The sequence below is a fragment of the Anolis carolinensis genome, unplaced genomic scaffold (genome assembly GCF_035594765.1).
Source record: "Anolis carolinensis isolate JA03-04 unplaced genomic scaffold, rAnoCar3.1.pri scaffold_10, whole genome shotgun sequence".
Classification (NCBI taxonomy): Eukaryota; Metazoa; Chordata; class Lepidosauria; order Squamata; family Dactyloidae; genus Anolis; species Anolis carolinensis.
In genome coordinates, this window is record NW_026943821.1 from 15,763 (window position 1) to 39,592 (window position 23,830).

At 39.7% G+C, this 23,830-nt stretch overlaps 1 long non-coding RNA gene across 7 annotated transcripts; it reads right to left on the reverse strand.

The window, feature by feature from the left end:
• Positions 1-560: 560 nt before the first annotated feature.
• Positions 561-16,573, reverse strand: LOC103281108 (uncharacterized). Of its 7 annotated transcripts, none has more exons than XR_010000796.1 (4): positions 16,387-16,572; positions 15,062-15,144; positions 6,883-13,775; positions 561-837 (listed from the first exon to the last, which is right to left on the reverse strand). It is a non-coding gene; the product is annotated as an uncharacterized LOC103281108 (long non-coding RNA). The 7 variants fall into 7 exon arrangements; XR_010000795.1 differs by having other exon boundaries at positions 561-840; XR_010000797.1 differs by lacking the exon at positions 15,062-15,144 and having other exon boundaries at positions 561-840; positions 16,387-16,573.
• Between the last annotated feature and the right edge of the window lie 7,257 nt (positions 16,574-23,830).

The window sequence follows — 23,830 nt, forward strand, 5'->3', positions numbered from 1 at the left end:
TGGGCCAACCAATACATTTCAGAGAGTCAGGGTTTTGGATAGAAAACTGGAACGTTGTTATTTCTGACCAAGCTGACTTTCCTTCCCTCCGTCTCCAGCTCTTCTTTTTGGGACCATTTTTGGCCGGAAGAAACGAGGGAAAATTCACTTGTGGCCTCTTTGGAACTTGGAAAAAGTTTCTGTCTTTTGGGTCACACACCCTTAGTTGTGGATGCTGGGCGTTGTGGTCCGAAAAGCGTTCTCTTTGTGCAACTAATTCTGACTAATCCAGTGACATAAATGAGCCTTTTTTTCCCCCGGCGCCGTTTGCCTACAACCGTCAAAAGCAGATCGGAACCCAAGGAAGGGGTCGGGGTTCTGGGTTGGGCCTTTTGTTGGGTTGCGCGCACACGGAAACAAAATAATCACTGTAAAGCACTTTTATTATTATTAATAATAATTCAATTTAAAAAGAGCATTTACAAATGAGCATTGCTCGCTCGCCCGGCTCTTGTTTTGTATTTTTGTTTATTACAAAACGGTATTTGTTCGTTTAAAGAGAAAAAAAAAACAGGAAACGGTTTGATTTTTCAGAGCAAGGCAACCCTTCTTATTCTTTTTTTATTTAAAAAGGCCCTGGCGGCAGGAATATAGTGTAAAAATCATTGGAAACACTGAAAGGCATCAATACATATTGGAATAATATACACTTTGTACAAACGAAAATTACACACCGTTCATTATTTCTTTTGTTTTGTTTTGTTCGGAGGTTCTGGTTCAGAAACTGAGGTCCGAATAATTCATGGCTCCCGGAAGCGGAACATTGAGGCCGCCGTAGTCCAGCATCTACATGGGCCACTGCTGCCCAAGGAGGCAAGAAAAAAGGGATTTAATAGAATAATAATAACAATAATATTTATTTATTCCCAATATTTATATCCCGCCCTTCTCATCCGAAGGGACTCAGGGAGGCTTACAACACCGGCACAATTAGGTGCCTGTACAAAAACAATCCACAATACATAAAATCAGTTAAAAACAATTAAATACAATATAAAATTGCAGTATATACATTTTAAAAAATATATATGCTCAGATCCGTTCATCCGAAATGGTAGAAGAAAGGCAGTCGGAAAAAGCCAACAATAATAATATAATGTGGAAAAAAGGCAGGCGGAAAAGGCCATTAATAATAAAAATGTTGTTAATATAATAATATGGTGCAAGAAAGGCAAGTGGAAAAGGCCATTAATAATAATAATGATAATAATAGTACAATATGGTGGAATAATAATAATCATCATCACCCAGTAATAATATGGTGGAAAAAAGGCAGAAAAAGCCATTAGTAATAGCAATAATATAATATGGTCAAAGACAAGCTGGCGGAAATGGCGATTAATAATAATTATAATATGGTGGAAGACAGGCGGAAAAGGCCATTAATAATAATAATAATAATAATAATAATAATGTGGAAGAAAGGGAGGTGGGAAAATATAATAGAATATAATATGCTAGAAGAAAGGTAGGCAGAAAAAGCCTTTCAAATATTATGCAAAATCATGTGTGTAATAATAATATGAAATAATAAATAATATAGTATAATAATGATGTGAAATAATAATATAATATAATATGAAATACCGAAAAACAAAATAATATAATAATGATGCAAAATAATAATAAAATAACAACATAATACAAAATACTGTGTATTATAATATGAAATAACAGAATAATATAATAATGATGCAATATAATAATATAATATAATATGAAATAAGAACAAAATAATATAATAATGATCAAAAACAATAATAATAATATAAATTAATATAAGATCGAAATAATATAGGGATGCAAAATAATAGTAATATAATAATAATATAAAATAACAACAATAATGCAAAATACTGTGTATTATAATAACATGAAATAACAGAATAATATAATAATGATGCAAAATAATAATATAATACAATGAAATAAATATAATATCAAATAAGAACAAAATAATATAACATAATAATAATGTAAAATGATAATAATATACAAAACAAATAATATCAGGATGCAAAATAATAAAAATAAAAACAATATAATATAAAATAACATAATAATGCAAAATCATATGTATAATAATATGAAATAATAACAACATAATAATGCAAAATACTGTGTATTATAATAATATGAAATAACAGAATAATATAATAACGATGCAAAATAATAATATAATAAAATATGAAATAAATATAATATGAAATAAGAACAAAATAATATAATATAATGTAAAATGATAATAGTATAAAAACCAAATAATATAAGGATGCAAAATAATAAAAATAATATAATATAAAATAACAACATAATAATGCAAAATCATGTCTATAATAATAATATGAAATAATAAAGAAATAATATATTATAAACGTGGTGTAACATAATATGTATGATAATGATATAATATGAAATAATAACACAATTTATAATATAATCTAAAGGCCTTTTACTGACGCTCTCCTCAGCGGCGCTTCGCTCGCCTCACTCACCCCGGCCGCCATCTTGGCTGTTCCCTTCCCCGGCTCTCACGCGCCAGGGGCGGGTCACGCCCCTTGCCCCGCCCCCAAGTCCCGGCAGGTCCATCACACAACCCGTCCCTTCCGTCGCCAACCCTGACACATCCATGGACATAATATTCAAACAATATAATCATACGTAACGATTATTAATAAGCTCGAATACTATATATCTCTGATATTATAAAATTATTTATTTTGTATTATTGCGGCTACGATGGGAAACGCCCCCGCACTACATATCTGCCAGGACGCGCTTCGACCAATGAGGGAGCGAAGGAAGGGGAAAGGGGCGGGACCTCCCAAGCAACAACCAATGGGAGAAGAAAGCGGAGGCGGGAAAGGGAGGGATAGGAGGATCATAGAGGTACGAAAAGTAAAGAGCGCCCCCGCAATGCAGAAAGTGAACATAGAGGTAAGAAAAGTAAAGAGAACCCCGCAATGCGGAAATGGAACATAGAAGTATGAAAAGTAAAGAGCGCTCCTGCAATGCAGAAAATAAACATAGACGTATGAAAAGTAAAGAGCGCCCCCTCAATGCGGAAATGGAACATAGAGGTATGAAAAGCAAAGAGCGCCCCCGCAATGCGGAAATGGAACATAGAGGTATGAAAAGGAAAGAGCGCCCCCGCAATGCGGAAATGGAACATAGAGGTATGAAAAGGAAAGAGCGCCCCCGCAATGCGGAAATGGAACATAGAGGTATGAAAAGGAAAGAGCGCCCCCTCAATGCGGAAATGGAACATAGAGGTATGAAAAGCAAAGAGCGCCCCCGCAATGCGGAAATAGAACATAGAGGTATGAAAAGTAAAGAGCGCTCCTGCAATACAGAAAGTGAACATAGAAGTATGACAACTAAAGAGCGCTCCTGCAATGCAGAAAGTAAACATAGACGTATGAAAAGTAAAGAGCGCCCCCGCAATGCGGAAATGGAACATAGAGGTATGAAAAGCAAAGAGCGCACCCGCAATGCGGAAATAGAACATAGAGGTATGAAAAGTAAAGAGCGCTCCTGCAATGCAGAAAAGGAACATAGAGATATGAAAAGTAAAGAGCGCTCCCGCAATGCGGAAATGGAACATAGAGGTATGAAAAGGAAAGAGCGCCCCCGCAATGCGGAAATGGAACATAGAGGTATGAAAAGTAAAGAGCGCCCCCTCAATGCGGAAATGGAACATAGAGGTATGAAAAGCAAAGAGCGCACCCGCAATGCGGAAATAGAACATAGAGGTATGAAAAGTAAAGAGCGCCCCCGCAATGCGGAAATGGAACATAGAGGTATGAAAAGCAATGAGCGCTCCTGCAATGCAGAAAGAGGTATGAAAAGTGAAGAGGGCCCCCACAATGCAGAAATGGAACATAGAGGTATGAAAAGCAAAGAGCGCCCTCGCAATGCGGAAATGGAACATAGAGGTATGAAAAGGAAAGAGCGCTCCTGCAATGCGGAAATAGAACATAGAGGTATGAAAAGCAAAGAGCGCCCCCGCAATGCGGAAATGGAACATAGAGGTATGAAAAGCAATGAGCGCCCCCACAATGCGGAAATGGAACATAGAGGTACGAAAAGTAAAGAGCGCTCCCGCAATGCGGAAATAGAACATTGAGGTATGAAAAGGAAAGAGCGCCCCTGCTTTGATGAAATGGAACCTAGAGGTATGAAAAGGAAAGAGAGCCCCTGCAATGCAGAAATGGAACATAGAGGTATGAAAAGTAAAGAGACCCCCGCAATGTAGAAATGGAACATAGAAGTATGAAAGGTAAAGAGCGCTCCTGCAATGCAGAAAAGGAACATAGAGATATGAAAAGTCAAGAGCGCCCCTGCTTTGAAGAAATGGAACATAGAGGTATGAAAAGCAAAGAGCGCCCCTGCAATGCAGAAATGGAACATAGAGGTATGAAAAGCAAAGAGCGCACCTGCAATGCAAAAATGGAACATAGAAGTATGAAAAGTAAAGAGCGCCTCTGCAATGCAGAAAAGCAACAGAGATATGAAAAGTAAAGAGCGCCCCTGCAATGCAGAAAAGCAACATAGAGGTATGAAAAGTAAAGAGCGCTCCTGCAATGCAGAAAAGGAACATAGAGATATGAAAAGTAAAGAGCGCCCCTGCTTTGAAGAAATGGAACATAGAAGTATGAAAAATAAAGAGCGCCCCTGCAACGCAGTAATGGAACATAGAGGTATGAAAAGTAAAGAGCGCCCCTGCAAGGCAGAAAGACAACCTAGAGGTATGAAAAGTAAAGAGCACCCCTGCAATGCAGAAAAGCAACATAGAGGTATGAAAAGTAAAGAGCACCCCTGTAATGCAGAAAAGGAACATAGCGGAGCATTGGATGTACCAGCCTGGGCGCAGAATACAGTAGAGTCTCACTTATCCAACATTTGCTTACCCAACATTCTGGATTATCCAACGCACTCAACCTTTTAGTAGTCAATGCTTCTGTAGTCAATGTTTTCAATGTTTTGGTGCTAAATTTATAAATACAATTACTACATAGTATTACTGCATATTGAAGTAATTTTTCTGTCAAATTTGTTGTATAACGTGATGATTTGGTGTTTAATTTGTAAAATCATAATGTAATTTTATGTTTAATAGGCTTTTCCTCAATCCCTCCTTATTATCCAACATATTCGCTTATCCAACGTTCTGCCGGCCCGTTTATGTTTGATAAGTGAGACTCTACCGTAATAATATTGGACCTCCGAGGCGGTCTTCCATGGTTGTGGGCGAAACATGAGGAGAGAATGCTTCACGCTTGCCTCCAACATGCACGAGTTCTTTCTTCCTCCCACCCTGGACATCATCCCACAGATAGATAATAAACCCCTCTTGCCTGGTTTCCAACAAACCTCACGACCTCTGAGGATGCCTGTCAGTAATGTGGGCGAAACGTCAGGAGAGAGTGCTTTTTGGATGGCCTTCTGTCAGGAGGGCTTTAATAGTATCCTTCCAGTCAGGCAGACTGGGGTTGGACTCGATGGGCTTCGGGGCCCCTTCAAACTTTAAAATTCTATGACAGGCTGATGTTCACCTGTCGGGAGGGCTTTGATGGTGTCCTTCCAGCTTGGCAGACTGGGGTTGGACTAGATGGCCTCCAGGATCCCTTCCAAATGTAAGATTCTATGCCTCTAAAGCTTTACTTCTCCATAGAACTAATTATAACAGTGAGGATGAATGGCCATCTCTCAGGAGGGATCAGATGGTGCCTTCCTACCTATAACATGATGTCTTGGTGCTTAATTTGTAAAATCATAACCTATTTTGATGTTTAATAGTCTTTTCCTTTATCTTTCCAACATATTCGATTATCCAATGTTCTGCCGGCCCGTTTATGTTGGATAAGTGAGACTCTACTGTACATACAATATATTATATTATTAGTACAGCACAATACAAGCATTATATATTATTATATTGTACTATATGACTATATTGCAATATTACTAGTAACATTACATGTAATATAAATATATCATTATAATAGTGTATTATTATATTGTAATACATTGGAATATTATCAATATTATATGTATATTATAATATTAGTACAGAACAATATAAGCATTGTATATTATTATATTGTACTATATGACTATATTGCAATATTGTGACATTACATGTAATATAAATATATAATAGTGTATTATTATTATTACATTGTATTACATCAGATTATCAATATTATATGTATATTATAATATTAGTACAGCACAATATAAGCATTGCATATTATTATATTGTACTATATGACTATATTGCAATATTATTAGTAATATTACATGGAATATAAATATACAATAGTGTATTATTACATTGTATTAACCCTAGGGGAGTGGTGGCATATAAGTTTAAATAATAAATAAATAAATATTATATCCGAATATTATTATCAGTATTATATGTATATACAATATATTATGTTAGTACAGCACAATACAAGCATTATATATTATTATATTGTACTATATGACTATGTTGCAGTATTATTACTAACATTACATGTAATATAAATATTTAATTATAATAGCAAATTATTATATTGTAATACATTGGAATATTATGTGTATATAGTATGAGTATAGTATGTTTGGGACTCCAACTGCCACAATGCCTAGCAGCCTGCCTACGGGTTGGGGAACTGTCCAAAACACCAGGAGCGAAGGCCGAAGTGGGTTTTCCTGCCTGGGATTCCTTCCCTGCTTTGGCCTGCGAACGTTTGGAAGGCCACGCTCCCGGCTCCCTTCTCCTCCCGGGCCTTGGCGACGAGGCCTCGACGGAGCCGGGTCGCCGTGGAATCGGCCGCCCCGAACGACACTTACCGGGCCGGGAAACCATCTTGCCGCCCTGTGACGGAGGCCGCGCAGCCGCAGAAGGGAAAGGGGTGCCTGTAGTAGGCGGGGCCAAGTTCCCTCAAATATGGAGGCCGCGCAGTCGAAGAGAAAATGCCTGTAGTGGGCGGAGCCAGGTTCATACGAATAGGGAGCAGCCCGCGCATGCGCAGGAGTGTCTGCAGTGCCTTCCCTGCTCCATGCTTGGTAGTCCGTGTAAACTTGCCCACAGGAAAGGCCCTGCAGACTAATCCTGCCAGAGAAGTCAACCCATGAAGCAACCTGGACACAGAATATTTTATTTATTTATGACAGTATTTCTTCCCAGACCTTCTCACCCAATAAGGGGAGACTCAGGGTGGCTGACAAATAGATAACACACTTATAAACAATTACAATCACATTTCAATTCAATTTAAAATTCGAGTTACATTAAAACATTCGTAACATTATTAACCTCATTTGTATCCCGCTCATTTATGGAGATGAGCGGCATACAAGATACATCTAGGCAAAAATTCAATGCAAATAAAGCAAACATTACATACAATCAATAGAAACAAATCAACATATAAATACACTTTAGTGCCATGTAGGCAGAGTTAAATACTTTTTGGCAATGGCCAGATGTACTTGGGGTGCAAGAAAATTGTGGTGTTTATTAATACTTCATTTTTATATCCTGCTCCCATGTCACATGTAATAGTCATACATTAAAAACAATATTAACAATAAAACCATATAACAGAATATCAGAACAATGAGTGCAAAACTTATACAGGTGTTTCTCTCTCAACTTTATTTGTAGAAAACGAGGTTTATAAAAGGCAGCAGCACAAACTGTATTGTAATCTAGATGTTTAATGCTGCCAAAAACATTATGCCTTTCAATAATAACCATATAACAGCCTATCAGAACAATGAGTCTGAGCCTAGTGCAAAACTTACACAGGTGTTTCTCTCAACTTTATTTGTAGAAAACAAGGTCAGGTTTGTAAAATGCAGCAGCACAAACTGTATTGTAATCTAGATGTTTAAGGCTGCCAAAAATTCAATGTTTGAATAATAACCAGAAAACACCTTTTTTTGGGAAGTTTTATTCTTAAACGCTGACATTGTTGGAAAGGGGTCGAGCTCAGCATCCGGAAAGGCAGGGCGTCCTGCTCTCCGTGATCTCCGTCCGTCTGTCCGTCCGTCCGTCCGTGGCTCTTGTCCAGGAGGAGCCCCTCCCTCCCTCCCTCCCTCGGCGATTCCGGAGACATGGAACAAGGGAGAAAACAAGTGTCAGAAGGGCAGAACCAAGGGAGCATCTCGCTTTTGGGGGCTCTTGGGAACTGCGGGAGCAAAGCCACAGCTTGACGCATGTCGCTTTTTCTCCCCAGGACAGAGGATCCCCTTCCACCAGGCATTTATTTATGGGGAGTGGAGGTCCCTGCACAGAGAAAAGGGGGTCCTAAGGGGGTCCCACGTTTGCATCCAGAACCAGGCTCCCTGTTGCATGAGGAACGCGGCTGTCGGGGAGGGAGGGAGGGAGGGGCGTCCATTGGCCCTGGGCGGATGGCGGAGGGGCTTTCTGGTCCCCGCTCTCCTCCAATCCGGCGACCTAAACACTGGGGTCCCGAGGGGGGGCGCTCCCAGCGCAGGGCAGGGACAGAGGGGCCTTCTTCCCACCCGAGGCCCGGAGGCCCCCTCCCAACTTGGTTCTTGCCAACAGGCAAAAACAGCCCTATTTACAAGTGCTGCTCTAGTTAAGAATTGGGTTAGTAGGGTTAGCAGGTTAAGGTTAGTTCAGGTATTAATCTGAGCTGCTACGAGATGTTTAAAATGCCCGTGACGTGAGCTGGGAGCAGCCGCTCGGGTCCCCAGAGTTGTTTCCTTGGGTGCAAGGGTTTTAATATATATATTTATATTTTTATATCCCGCTGTCCCGCCAGCCGCGACCCCCTGCCCGTCTAGGGAGATCCGCCCACCCCCCACGATCTGCCCAGGGCAAAGGGAGGACCCGCCCGTCCCCGAGTGGGGCCTCAATGCCACACTCAAGCGGAGCCGTGAATGTGTTCCTCAAAGGAAGGCCTAGCGCACAGGGAGCCTGCTTTCTGATGCAAAGGTAGGAGTGAAATGCCTGGTCTGACACATTAATGACAGGGGATCTCAGTGGGGGGGCCCTCCCCCTCGCAACAACATAGTCCTATGTAATAACATTGTGCTAGGATAATAATATACTCAATGTCATATCTATACTAATATCAATAACTAATATAAACATCTAAGAACCAAGATGCTCCTCCCCCAATAACATGCTATTCTAATTTATATTGTATATACAGTAGAGTCTCATCCAACATTCTGGATTATCCAACATTCTGGATTATCCAACGCATTTTTGTAGTCCATGTTTTCAATGCGTTGTGATATTTTGGTGCTAAATCCGTAAATACAGTAATTACTACATAGCATTACTGCATATTGAGCTACTTTTTCTGTCAAATGTTTTGGTGCTTAATTTGTAAAATCACCAACTAATTTGATGTTTAATAGGCTTTTCCATAATGCCTCCTTATTATCCAACAGCGCAGGCTGGAAAGCAAGCCAGCTGCAATTAACTGCAATGAATCACTCTGACCAGGAGGTCACGAGTTCGAGGCCCGCTCGGAGCCTGTTTGTTTGTCTTTGTTCTATGTTAAAAGGCATTGAATGTTTGCCTATATGTGTCATGTGATCCGCCCTGAGTCCCCTTCGGGGTGAGAAAGAAGGGCGGAATATAAATGCTGTAAATAAATAAATATCAACAAATCACTCTGACCAGGAGGTCATGAGTTTGAGGCCAGCCCGGTAAAATGCTGTAAATAAATAAATAAATTTTCGCTGGCCCTTTTATGTTGGATGACTACTGTGTGTGTGTGTGTGTGTATATATATAATTTAATATATAATTATAACATATTGCATATACATATAATGTTCATATTATTATATTGTAATACAATATACTAATAATAAAATATAATATTAATTATGTATTACATTTTGCATGTAATACTACTAATAACATTACCATATATTCATATAGTACAATATAGTAATTTACTGCCAGTATTGTACTATGGTAATAATATAATATTGTATGTAAATTTATTTTGTAAGCCGTTCACCTTGGGGGTGAGAAGGGCAGCATATACATCTAGCAAATAAATAAATAATGCAATATAATACTAACAATGATACAATATAATAATATGAATTACATATAATATATTAAATGTAATATTGCTAATAACATTTCTGTATAGTGGTATAATGCAATGTAGTAATATATAATGCTAATATTGTGCGATGCTAATGATACAGTGTATGTAATACACCTATCTGTATTTTATGATGTGTTTTATGAATACTGATGTAAGTTAATGATGACTTACATTGCACTGTATGGTTTTTTATATATGCGTCTTATTGTTAAGCTGCCCTGAGTCCCCTTTAAGGGGAGAGAGGGCGGGATATAAATATTGTAATAAATAAATAAATATGTAAATATAACTCGTAAGCCGCTCTGAGTCCCCTTTTAAGGGGAGAGGGCGGGATATAAATGTAATAAATACTAAAATCTCCTTTTACCAGGCTTCAAATTAATCATATGGGGTCCCCCCATGCCTGGCTATGCAGAATAGGCTGTAGCCCATAGGCCTGCTTTTAGGTTAAGATTCTCCCAGGCATCCTATTAAAAATGGAGGGTCCCTCACCTTGCGTTAACCAAAGGGGTTCCCACCTGCTAGGTTTGGCTTTAAACGCAGCGGATCCCTCAGAAGCCTGGTTTTAAATTAATTGCAAACCTCCTTTAACGAGGGTTTGCCTTACAAATAGTTTTCCACGTGGAAAGGTTGGCATTAAAAGGGGGTCCACGTATACCTTGAATGGATTTGAACTGAACACACCTATCTGTATTTTATAATGTGTTTTATGAATACTGATGTAAGTTAGTGATGATTTATATTGCACTGTGTGGTTTTTATATATGCGTCTTATTGTTGAGCCGCCCTGAGTCCCCTGTTGGGTGAGAAGGGCGGGATATATTGTAATAAATAAATATGTAAATATAACTTGTAAGCCGCTCTGAGTCCCCTTTTAAGGGGAGAGAGGGCCGGATATAAATATTGTAATAAATAAATATGTAAATATCACTTGTAAGCCGCTGAGTCCCCTTTTAAGGGGAGAGAGGGAGGGATATAAATATGGTAATAAATAAATATGTAAATATAACTTGTAAGCCGCTGAGTCCCCTTTTAAGGGGAGAGGTTGGGATATAAATATTGTAATAAATAAATATGTAAATATAACGTAAGCTGCTCTGAGTCCCCTTTTAAGGGGAGAGAGGGCGGGATATAAATATTGTAATAAATAAATACAAAAATCTCCTTTTCCCAGGCCTCAAGTTAATAATCTGGGGTCCCCCCATGCCTGGCTATGCAGAATAGGCTGTAGCCCATAGGCCTGCATTTAGGTTAAGATTCTGCCAGGCATCTTATTAAATATGGAGGGTCCCTCGCCTTACGTTAACCGAAGGGGTTCCCACCTGCTAGGTTTGGCTTTAAACGCAGCGGGTCCCTCAGAAGCCTGGTTTTAAATTAATTGCAAACCTCCTTTGACGAGGGTTTGCCTTACAAATGGAGTTTTCCACGTGCCAGGAATAAATACCACGTGCCAGGCCCTTTAAAAGGGGTCCAACCTTGAATGGATTCTCTTTGCAAGCGCTTGGCCGGAAGCCCCAAACTGCTTCAAGGCATTTACAATGGCCAATCGCCGGAGTGGGAGTCCCCGATCTATTGGGGAAGAGTCCCCGTGGGCACCAGCTGTACATGTGTAGGTGTTTGTGTGTGTCGTGTGTGTTTGTGTGTGTCATGTGTGTGTGTGTGTGTGCAAGGCAGCCGTGGAGGCTGGAAGGAGTGTCTCACCTGGCTTAAGGGCTCCGCTGTAGAATCTCCTTCCCGGAATCTTCTTTTTACCTGTGTTGCAGATCCTTCCCAGACAGGAAGGATCCCTCTCGGCCGATAGGAGACGGTGTCCGGCAGGAGCCCTCCGGGAGTCCAGGCACATGGAACGGGAGAGAAAACAATAACCAGGGATCTCCCCACGTTAGGGATTTAAAGGTTAAAATAACCAGGGATCTCCCCACGTAAGGGATTTAATGGTTAAAATAACCAGGGATTTCCCCACGTAAGGGATTTAACGGTTAAAATAACCAGGGATATCCCCACGTAAGGGACTTAAAGGTTAAAATAACCAGGGATATCCCCACGTAAGGGACTTAAAGGTTAAAATAACCAGGGATTTCCCCACGTAAGGGATTTAACGGTTAAAATAACCAGGGATATCCCCACGTAAGGGACTTAAAGGTTAAAATAACCAGGGATATCCCCACGTAAGGGATTTAACGGTTAAAATAACCAGGGATATCCCCACGTAAGGGATTTAACGGTTAAAAAAACCAGGGATCTCCATATTGCCTGGTGTTACGTGAAATAGGAGATCTCTATAGGGCAGGCCGCCTTGGTTTAACAGATCTCTATAGGGCAGGCCGCATTAGTTTCTGGATAGGAGATCTCTATACGCCTAACTTTAAGAATAGAGGATCCCTTTTAACCAGGCTTTAATTAGGAATAGTGGTCCCCTGGGTGTGTGGCCTTACATAAATAAAAGGGGGTCCTACATAATAATAATAACAAGAACAATAACAATAATAATTTTATCTGCTTCCTGGTATTTCTTTTTCCAGGTGCCTGTAATCAACAATAATAATAATAATAATTTTATCTGCTTCCTGGTATTTCTTTTTCCAGGTGCCTGTAATCAATAATAATAATAATAATAATAATAATAATAATAACAATAATTTTATCTGCTTCCTGGTATTTCTTTTTCCAGGTGCCTCGAATCAATAATAATAATAATAATAATTTTATTTTTGTACCCTGCCATCGTCTCCCCAGAGGGACTCGGGGCGGCTCACTGATATAAAACCAGCCTATCATGCTATCAAATACAAACAATTAAATTTAAAAGGAATTAACAAAAATCACAATCATGATGCCTATGTTTGCAGTAAAAAAAAAAAGGTTTGCCACGTGCTAGGCGTTGGCATGAGGCACACGGCTCTGGTCTCCCCTTGAGTGTGGCCTCGAAGCTCCGCCCGGGGAGGGAGGGGGCGTCCGTTGGCCCTGGGCGGATGATATACAAGCGGCAGGGTCCATGGGTTGGGGGAGAGCGAGGGGCCCAGCCCTGGCCCCGTGGGGAACACTGAGGACCAAGAGGCTGCTCTCAGGACACCTTAGGGGCCTTTTGCAATGTCCTTCCATGGGGGCCCTTTTATGGGGGGCCAGGAGGCCCCCTCCCTTCCCAACTTGGTTCTTGCCATCAGGCAGAACACAGTCCTATTTAAAAGGGCAGGGTACCCTATTTAGAATGGTGTTAGTAGGATGTTAGTAAGTGAGTTAAGGTATTGATATTTTTATTTCTAAGTTGCAAGGACATCTTAAAATGCCCGTAATGTGTGCTGCCCCCCGCGATGCCAGGGCGGGGCCCCCCGCTGACCCCCAAGCTGTGACCCCTACGGCCCGTATAGGAAGACCCATCATCTGCCTAGAACAAAGGGAGGACCCGTCCGTTCCCGAGTGGGACTTCTTCGATGCCACACGCGAGGGGAACCGTGTGCAAAGGTAACCCTTTTTTTAATGCAAAGATAGACATTAAATGCCTACCCTTACACCAATTACCCTGAAAACGACCTTTTTTGGGAGGCAGGCGGTGTCCTTGCGAGGGTGTCTTCAAGCATCTTCCGTCCTCTGTCTCTCGACCTTTTGTTTCTTTCTTCACGTTGACTTGAATTCAGCGCTGGGAGAAGAGTGAGTGGGAAGAGAGCATTCAGAAAAAAAACCAGGCATTGTCTTCTATCTATTTTGCAAGGCCAGGAAGGCAGTTCCCATCTTGTCTCCTGTAACATGCTATGCTAATAATATAATATGTATTATGTATATATAGTATATCGTATATAATATACAATATAATAGACAATGATATATAATAATATATTGAATATACGTACAATATATTATATTATTATTATATTATTATTATAATATGATATGATAATATTATATTATTATTAATGTTATATTATATTACTATTATGTTATATTATATTATATTCAATATAATATATTGAATATACATACAATATAATACAATATAATATTAATTATGTTATGTATTACCTGTAATATTTCTAATAACATTACAGTATGATGGTATAGTACAATATAGTTATATATAATGCTATTATTGTGAATGCTAATACTTTCTATGTACATATAAAATTATATATAATATATAATCAATATTATATTGTGTTATTATTATATTTTATTACATTATAATATTATTATCAATATTATATGTATAAACATTAAATCATATTATTATAAACTACATTGTCCATTATATACAAAATAATACATATATATATATATATATATATATATATATATATATATATATATATATAAAATTTTCAGCATAGCATGTTATGGGTCTTAAGGCTGGAAATAAATCAGATTGGTAAAAAATGCCATTATTATTCTACTCCTTTCCTCTAGAAAGCTGTATGAATTTTCAAAAATGTTGCCATGTGTTGTCAAAGGCTTTCATGGGTTGTTGTGAGTTTCTGGGCTGCCACCTCAAAAAGCAGGGCCAGCTAACACCTCCAAACACAGGATTCCCCCAGGCAGGAAGAAGCCAGGCCTTGAAACTGCAGGCCATTCAATGCTAATCAAGGTGGCCAATAACAGCATTCACATTTGCCTGCAACAGACAAGGGTTCTTTCTCCCACCCTGGACATTTCGCAGATATATAAAAGCCTCATCACTCCCCTAGTTTCCTGCCATAGATGTGGGCGAAACGTCAGGAGAGAATGCTTCTGGGGCATAGCCATACCGCCCGTAAAACTCACAACCCACAATTTTAGCCTTTTTCTTCTTCTCTGGAAAAGACCTTCTAATTATTTTTTTTTTGGTTTGATATAATAAAATATAATAAAATATCAATACATAAAATAGAAGTGAAAAGAAATGATCTGGATAAGAAATAAATCAGATAATAAATAAAAAAGAACAATATTCACCTGGTCCCTTCAGAAAAAGCTGTGGAAATTTTCAAAAATTTTGCCTTTATTTCTTCCGTCCGTTTCACAAGGCTTTGCCATTTCTGAGGGAATAAGAAGAAGAGATTAAGGAAAAGCCTATTAAACATTAAATTAGGTTATGATTTTACAAATTAAGCACCAAAACATCATGTTATACAACAAATTTGACAGAAGAAATAGTTCAATAGGCAGTAATACTATGTAGTAATTACTGTATTTAAGAATTTAGCACCAAAATATCACAATGCATTGAAAACATTGACTACAAAAATGCGTTGGATAATCCAGAACGCTGGATAAGCGAGTGTTGGATAAGTGAGACTCTACTGTATTTGTAAATATTTTTTCCGAATATTTTCCTTAATTTTGGCAAATATTTCCACAAATATTTGTATGATTTTTTTGGGTGAATATTTTGTGAATATTTTATTTCAATGTTTGTGAATGTTTTCATGATTGTTTTTTTCTGAATGTATTTGTGAATATTTTTATGAATTTTTTTGTGAATATTTTTCCCCAAATACTTTGCTTATTTTTGGCAAATATTTCTGCAAATATTTTATTATTTCAATATTAATATTTTAATGATTTTGTAAATATTTCAGTGAACATTTTTTCCCCTGAATATTTTACGGTACAGTAGAGTCTCGCTTATCCACGTTTCTGGATTATCCAACCCATTTTTGTTTTCAATATATCGTGATATTTTGGTGCTAAATTCGTAAATACAGTAGTTACAACATAACATTACTGCATATTGAACTACTTTTTCTGTCAAATTTGTTGTAAAACATGATGTTTTGGTGCTTAATTGGTAAAATCATAACCTAACTTGATATTTAATAGGCTTTTCCTTAATCCCTCCTTATTATCCAAGATATTCGCTTATCCAAACTTTAGCTTGGAGAAATGAGACTCTACTGTATTTTCTATTACAATGCTTTGTGACTTGAGGCGATTTGAGGCAAAAAATAATGAAATATTAATAAATAAAATAGTTTTCTTTCTTTCTGTTTCACAAAGCCTTTATGCAACCTTATCTTGTGCTATTTGAGGCCATTTTTGATAAAATTAAGATGACTAATATATAAAATAGGCATTTTCCTCTTTGTATTTAAATTTTGAGGAGATTCCTGAGGTAAAGAATCCCCAAAATAACAAGGAAAGCAACATAAAATGAAGTGGGATTGGAAGAGAAGCCTTTCCTGAGGTAAAAGTGATTCCCAAAAGGAAAGGCGTCTCTTTAAACTCCAGATTAATTTCAAATGAACCAGGTGAGCCTGTAAAAAGGGGCCCTTATTCACCTGCTTCAGAAACGGAGCCTGTCTCTTCGGGCCTTCTAGCCGCGGCTGCCCTTTCTTTCTTTCTTTCTTCCGACCCAGGCCTTCAGAATGGCTCCCAGGCCAAGCTGCCTTCTCTCTCGGCGTCCCGAGATTGTCTGAGGCAAATTTTACAATTTACAGCCAAGAAGAAGCCCCGCCTCCAAAACGGCCGGTTTTTTTTTTTTAGCCTTGGTCCCACCCCTTTGCCATCTGTCGCCGCCCGATTGGACGATTCTCCTGCTCGCCAATTTGGGCGCGAAAACAGGGTGCTGCTTGACGCATGCGCACTCCGTTGTCATTTAAAATATATGTTAGCCTCCCAGTCCGGCCGCCTATTTGGCCTTGGTCCCACCCCTTCGCCATGTGTCGCCGCCCGATTGGAGGATTCTCCTGTTCGCCAATTTGGGCGCGAAAACAGGGCGCTGCTTGACGCATGCGCACTCCGTTGTGATTTAAAATATATGTTAGCCTCCCAATCCGGCCGCCTTTTTTGGCCTTGGTCCCACCCCTTCGCCATGTGTCGCCGCCCGATTGGACAATTCTCCCGCACGTCACAGGCTGAGACAGGTCAAATTGGGCGGGAAAGAAATAATAATTGGTTTTCCAGAAGCATTCTCTCCTGACGTTTCGCCCACATCTCTTATGCAACTTATCATTTAGCACTGGTATGTGACAGAATACGAATAATATAACATGCTAGTGGTGCATTATACATATTGTGGTATATGATTAATATAGTACAATGTAAGAAATAATAATTGGTTTTCCAGAAGCATTCTCTCCTGACATTTCGCCCACATCTCTTATGCAACTTATCATTTAGCACTGATATGTGACAGAATACGAATAATATAACATGCTAGTGGAGTATTATACATATTGTGGTATATGATTAATATAGTACAATGTAAGAAATAATAATTGGTTTTCCAGAAGCATTCTCTCCTGACGTTTCGCCCACATCTCTTATGCAACTTATCATTTAGCACTGGTATGTGATAGAATACGAATAATATAACATGCTAGTGGTGCATTATACATATTGTGGTATATGATTAATATAGTACAATGTAAGAAATAATAATTGGTTTTCCAGAAGCATTCTCTCCTGACGTTTCGCCCACATCTCTTATGCAACTTATCATTTAGCACTGGTATGTGACAGAATACGAATAATATAACATGCTAATGGTATATTATACATATTGTGGTATATGATTAATATAGTACAATGTAAGAAATAATAATTGGTTTTCCAGAAGCATTCTCTCCTGATCTTTCGCCCACATCTCTTATGCAACTTATCATTTAGCACTGGTATGTGACAGAATACGAATAATATAACATGCTAGTGGTATATTATACATATTGTGGTATATGATTAATATAGTACAATGTAAGAAATAATAATTGGTTTTCCAGAAGCATTCTCTCCTGACATTTCGCCCACATCTCTTATGCAACTTATCATTTAGCACTGGTATGTGACAGAATACGAATAATATAACATGCTAGTGGTGCATTATACATATTGTGGTATATGATTAATATAGTACAATGTAAGAAATAATAATTGGTTTTCCAGAAGCATTCTCTCCTGACATTTCGCCCACATCTCTTATGCAACTTATCATTTAGCACTGGTATGTGACAGAATACGAATAATATAACATGCTAGTGGTGTATTATACATATTGTGGTATATGATTAATATAGTACAATGTAAGAAATAATATTTGGTTTTCCAGAAGCATTCTCTCCTGACGTTTCGCCCACATCTCTTATGCAACTTATCATTTAGCACTGGTATGTGACATAATACGAATAATATAACATGCTAGTGGTGTATTATACATATTGTGGTATATGATTAATATAGTACAATGTAAGAAATAATAATTGGTTTTCCAGAAGCATTCTCTCCTGACGTTTCGCCCACATCTCTTATGCAACTTATCATTTAGCACTGGTATGTGACAGAATACGAATAATATAACATGCTAGTGGTGCATTATACATATTGTGGTATATGATTAATATAGTACAATGTAAGAAATAATAATTGGTTTTCCAGAAGCATTCTCTCCTGACATTTCGCCCACATCTCTTATGCAACTTATCATTTAGCACTGGTATGTGACATAATACGAATAATATAACATGCTAGTAGTGCATTATACATATTGTGGTATATGATTAATATAGTACAATGTAAGAAATAATAATTGGTTTTCCAGAAGCATTCTCTCCTGACATTTCACCCACATCTCTTATGCAACTTATCATTTAGCACTGGTATGTGACAGAATACGAATAATATAACATGCTAGTGGTGCATTATACATATTGTGGTATATGATTAATATAGTACAATGTAAGAAATAATAATTGGTTTTCCAGAAGCATTCTCTCCTGACATTTCGCCCACATCTCTTATGCAACTTATCATTTAGCACTGGTATGTGACAGAATACGAATAATATAACATGCTAGTGGTGCATTATACATATTGTGGTATATGATTAATATAGTACAATGTAAGAAATAATAATTGGTTTTCCAGAAGCATTCTCTCCTGACATTTCGCCCACATCTCTTATGCAACTTATCATTTAGCACTGGTATGTGACAGAATACGAATAATATAACATGCTAGTGGTGCATTATACATATTGTGGTATATGATTAATATAGTACAATGTAAGAAATAATAATTGGTTTTCCAGAAGCATTCTCTCCTGACATTTCGCCCACATCTCTTATGCAACTTATCATTTAGCACTGGTATGTGACAGAATACGAATAATATAACATGCTAGTGGTGCATTATACATATTGTGGTATATGATTAATATAGTACAATGTAAGAAATAATAATTGGTTTTCCAGAAGCATTCTCTCCTGACGTTTCGCCCACATCTCTTATGCAACTTATCATTTAGCACTGGTATGTGACAGAATACGAATAATATAACATGCTAGTGGTATATTATACATATTGTGGTATATGATTAATATAGTACAATGTAAGAAATAATAATTGGTTTTCCAGAAGCATTCTCTCCTGACGTTTTGCCCACATCTCTTATGCAACTTATCATTTAGCACTGGTATGTGACAGAATACGAATAATATAACATGCTAGTGGTGTATTATACATATTGTGGTATATGATTAATATAGTACAATGTAAGAAATAATAATTGGTTTTCCAGAAGCATTCTCTCCTGACATTTCGCCCACATCTCTTATGCAACTTATCATTTAGCACTGGTATGTGACATAATACGAATAATATAACATGCTAGTGGTGCATTATACATATTGTGGTATATGATTAATATAGTACAATGTAAGAAATAATAATTGGTTTTCCAGAAGCATTCTCTCCTGACGTTTCGCCCACATCTCTTATGCAACTTATCATTTAGCACTGGTATGTGACAGAATACGAATAATATAACATGCTAGTGGTATATTATACATATTGTGGTATATGATTAATATAGTACAATGTAAGAAATAATAATTGGTTTTCCAGAAGCATTCTCTCCTGACGTTTCGCCCACAATGTAATTTTATTGGTATCTATTTTTATTTCTGAAATTTCCCACTCTCAGCTTATACTGGAGTGAATGATTTCCCAGTTATTTGTGGTGAAATTAGGTGCCTCGGCTTATATTCGGGTCGGCTTATACTCGAGTATATGCGGTAATGTAATTTTATTGGTATCTATTTTTATTTCTGATATTACCCACCCTCTGCTTATACTGGAGTCAATGATTTCCCAGTTTTTTTGTGGTAAAATTAGGTGCCTCGGTTCATATTCGGGTCGGCTTATATTCGAGTATATAGGGTATTTGAAGAATATTCCATGGAGAGGCCTTCCTCCTCCTCCTCCTCCTCCTCCCTCTCCATTGAGGGCAATGCGGGGAATTTTCCAGTCCGCCTGCAATGCGCGCCTTTCACCACTGGATGGAGACAAACACACACAGCGGCTTATTCCCTATTCATTTTCTCTCCGCCTGCAATGCGCGCCTTTCACCACTGGATGGAGACAAATACACAGCGGCTTCTTCCCCATTCACTCTCTCCGCCTGCAATGTGCGCCTTTCACCACTGGATGGAGACAAACACCCAGCGGCCTCCTCTCCATTTACTTTCTCTCCGCCTGCAATGCGCGCATTTTACCACTGGATGGAGACAAACACCCAGCGGCCTCCTCACCATTCACTCTCTCTCCGCCTGCAATGCGCGCCTTTCACCACTGGATGGAGACAAACACACACAGCGGCTTCCTGGCCATTGAATATCCTTGCAGCATCAAAGCCTGGCTGCTTCATACCTAGGGGACTCCATTGTCGGCCAACTTGAATCCCATTGAATAGCCTTGCAGCATCAAAGCCTGGCTGCTTCATACCTAGGGGACTCCATTGTCGGCCAACTTGAATCCCAATGAATACCCTTGCAGCATCAAAGCCTGGCTGCTTCATACCTAGGGGACTCCATTGTCGGCCAACTTGAATTCCCATTGAATAGCCTTGCAGCATCAAAGCCTGGCTGCTTCATACCTAGGGGACTCCATTGTCGGCCAACTTGAATCCCATTGAATACCCTTGCAGCATCAAAGCCTCGCTGCTTCATACCTAGGGGACTCCATTGTCGGCCAACTTGAATCCCATTGAATAGCCTTGCAGCATCAAAGCCTGGCTGCTTCATACCTAGGGGACTCCATTGTCGGCCAACTTCAATCCCATTGAATAGCCTTGCAGCATCAAAGCCTGGCTGCTTCATACCTAGGGGACTCTATTGTCGGCCAACTTGAATACCCTTGCAGCATCAAAGCCTGGCTGCTTCATACCTAGGGGACTCCATTGTCGGCCAAATTGAATATCCTTGCAGCAGCAAAGCCTGGCTGCTTCATACCTAGGGGACTCCATTGTCGGCCAACAAGAATCCCATTGAATAGCCTTGCAGCATCAAAGCCTGGCTGCTTCATACCTAGGGGACTCCATTGTCGGCCAACTTGAATCCCATTGAATAGCCTTGCAGCATCAAAGCCTGGCTGCTTCATACCTAGGGGACTCCATTGTCGGCCAACTTGAATTCCCATTGAATAGCCTTGCAGCATCAAAGCCTGGCTGCTTCATACCTAGGGGACTCCATTGTCGGCCAACTTGAATTCCCATTGAATAGCCTTGCAGCATCAAAGCCTGGCTGCTTCATACCTAGGGGACTCTATTGTCGGCCAACTTCAATCCCATTGAATAGCCTTGCAGCATCAAAGCCTGGCTGCTTCATACCTAGGGGACTCCATTGTCGGCCAACTTCAATCCCATTGAATAGCCTTGCAGCATCAAAGCCAGGCTGCTTCATACCTAGGGGACTCCATTGTCGGCCAACTTGAATTCCCATTGAATAGCCTTGCAGCATCAAAGCCTGGCTGCTTCATACCTAGGGGACTCTATTGTCGGCCAACTTCAATCCCATTGAATAGCCTTGCAGCATCAAAGCCTGGCTGCTTCATACCTAGGGGACTCCATTGTCGGCCAACTTCAATCCCATTGAATAGCCTTGCAGCATCAAAGCCTGGCTGCTTCATACCTAGGGGACTCCATTGTCGGCCAACTTGAATCCCATTGAATAGCCTTGCAGCATCAAAGCCTGGCTGCTTCATACCTAGGGGACTCCATTGTCGGCCAACTTGAATCCCATTGAATAGCCTTGAAGCATCAAAGCCTGGCTGCTTCATACCTAGGGGACTCCATTGTCGGCCAACTTGAATACCCTTGCAGCATCAAAGCCTGGCTGCTTCATACCTAGGGGACTCCATTGTCGGCCAACTTGAATCCCATTGAATACCCTTGCAGCATCAAAGCCTGGCTGCTTCATACCTAGGGGACTCCATTGTCGGCCAACTTGAATCCCATTGAATACCCTTGCAGCATCAAAGCCTGGCTGCTTCATACCTAGGGGACTCCATTGTCGGCCAACTTGAATCCCATTGAATACCCTTGCAGCATCAAAGCCTGGCTGCTTCATACCTAGGGGACTCCATTGTCGGCCAACTTGAATCCCATTGAATACCCTTGCAGCATCAAAGCCTGGCTGCTTCATACCTAGGGGACTCCATTGTCGGCCAACTTGAATCCCATTGAATACCCTTGCAGCATCAAAGCCTGGCTGCTTCATACCTAGGGGACTCCATTGTCGGCCAACTTGAATCCCATTGAATACCCTTGCAGCATCAAAGCCTGGCTGCTTCATACCTAGGGGACTCCATTATCGGCCAACTTGAATATCCTTGCAGCATCAAAGCTTGGCTGCTTCATACCTAGGGGACTCCATTGTCGGCCAACTTGAATTCCCATTGAATAGCCTTGAAGCATCAAAGCCTGGCTGCTTCATACCTAGGGGACTCCATTGTTGGCCAACTTGAATCCCATTGAATAGCCTTGCAGCATCAAAGCCTGGCTGCTTCATACCTAGGGGACTCCATTATCGGCCAACTTGAATATCCTTGCAGCATCAAAGCCTGGCTGCTTCATACCTAGGGGACTCCATTGTCGGCCAACTTGAATTCCCATTGAATAGCCTTGAAGCATCAAAGCCTGGCTGCTTCATACCTAGGGGACTCCATTGTCGGCCAACTTCAATCCCATTGAATAGCCTTGCAGCATCAAAGCCTGGCTGCTTCATACCTAGGGGACTCTATTGTCGGCCAACTTGAATACCCTTGCAGCATCAAAGCCTGGCTGCTTCATACCTAGGGGACTCCATTGTCGGCCAACTTGAATATCCTTGCAGCATCAAAGCCTGGCTGCTTCATACCTAGGGGACTCCATTGTCGGCCAACTTGAATCCCATTGAATACCCTTGCAGCATCAAAGCCTGGCTGCTTCATACCTAGGGGACTCCATTATCGGCCAACTTGAATATCCTTGCAGCATCAAAGCCTGGCTGCTTCATACCTAGGGGACTCCATTGTCGGCCAACTTGAATTCCCATTGAATAGCCTTGAAGCATCAAAGCCTGGCTGCTTCATACCTAGGGGACTCAATTGTCGGCCAACTTGAATCCCATTGAATAGCCTTGCAGCATCAAAGCCTGGCTGCTTCATACCTAGGGGACTCCATTGTCGGCCAACTTGAATACCCTTGCAGCATCAAAGCCTGGCTGCTTCATACCTAGGGGAATCCTCTTTATGCCACGAAGAAAACCCCACTAAGGACTATGCCACAGCAACGCGTGGCCGGGTACAGCTAGTTATATTATACGACTATATTGCAATATTATTAGTAATATTTCATATAATAAAAATATACAATTATAGTGAATTATATGTACATCCTCTGGAGGAGAGAGGGCGGTCTAGAAATAAATTTTTTTGGTTATTATTTTATTCTTATTGTAAAACTAAGCAAGG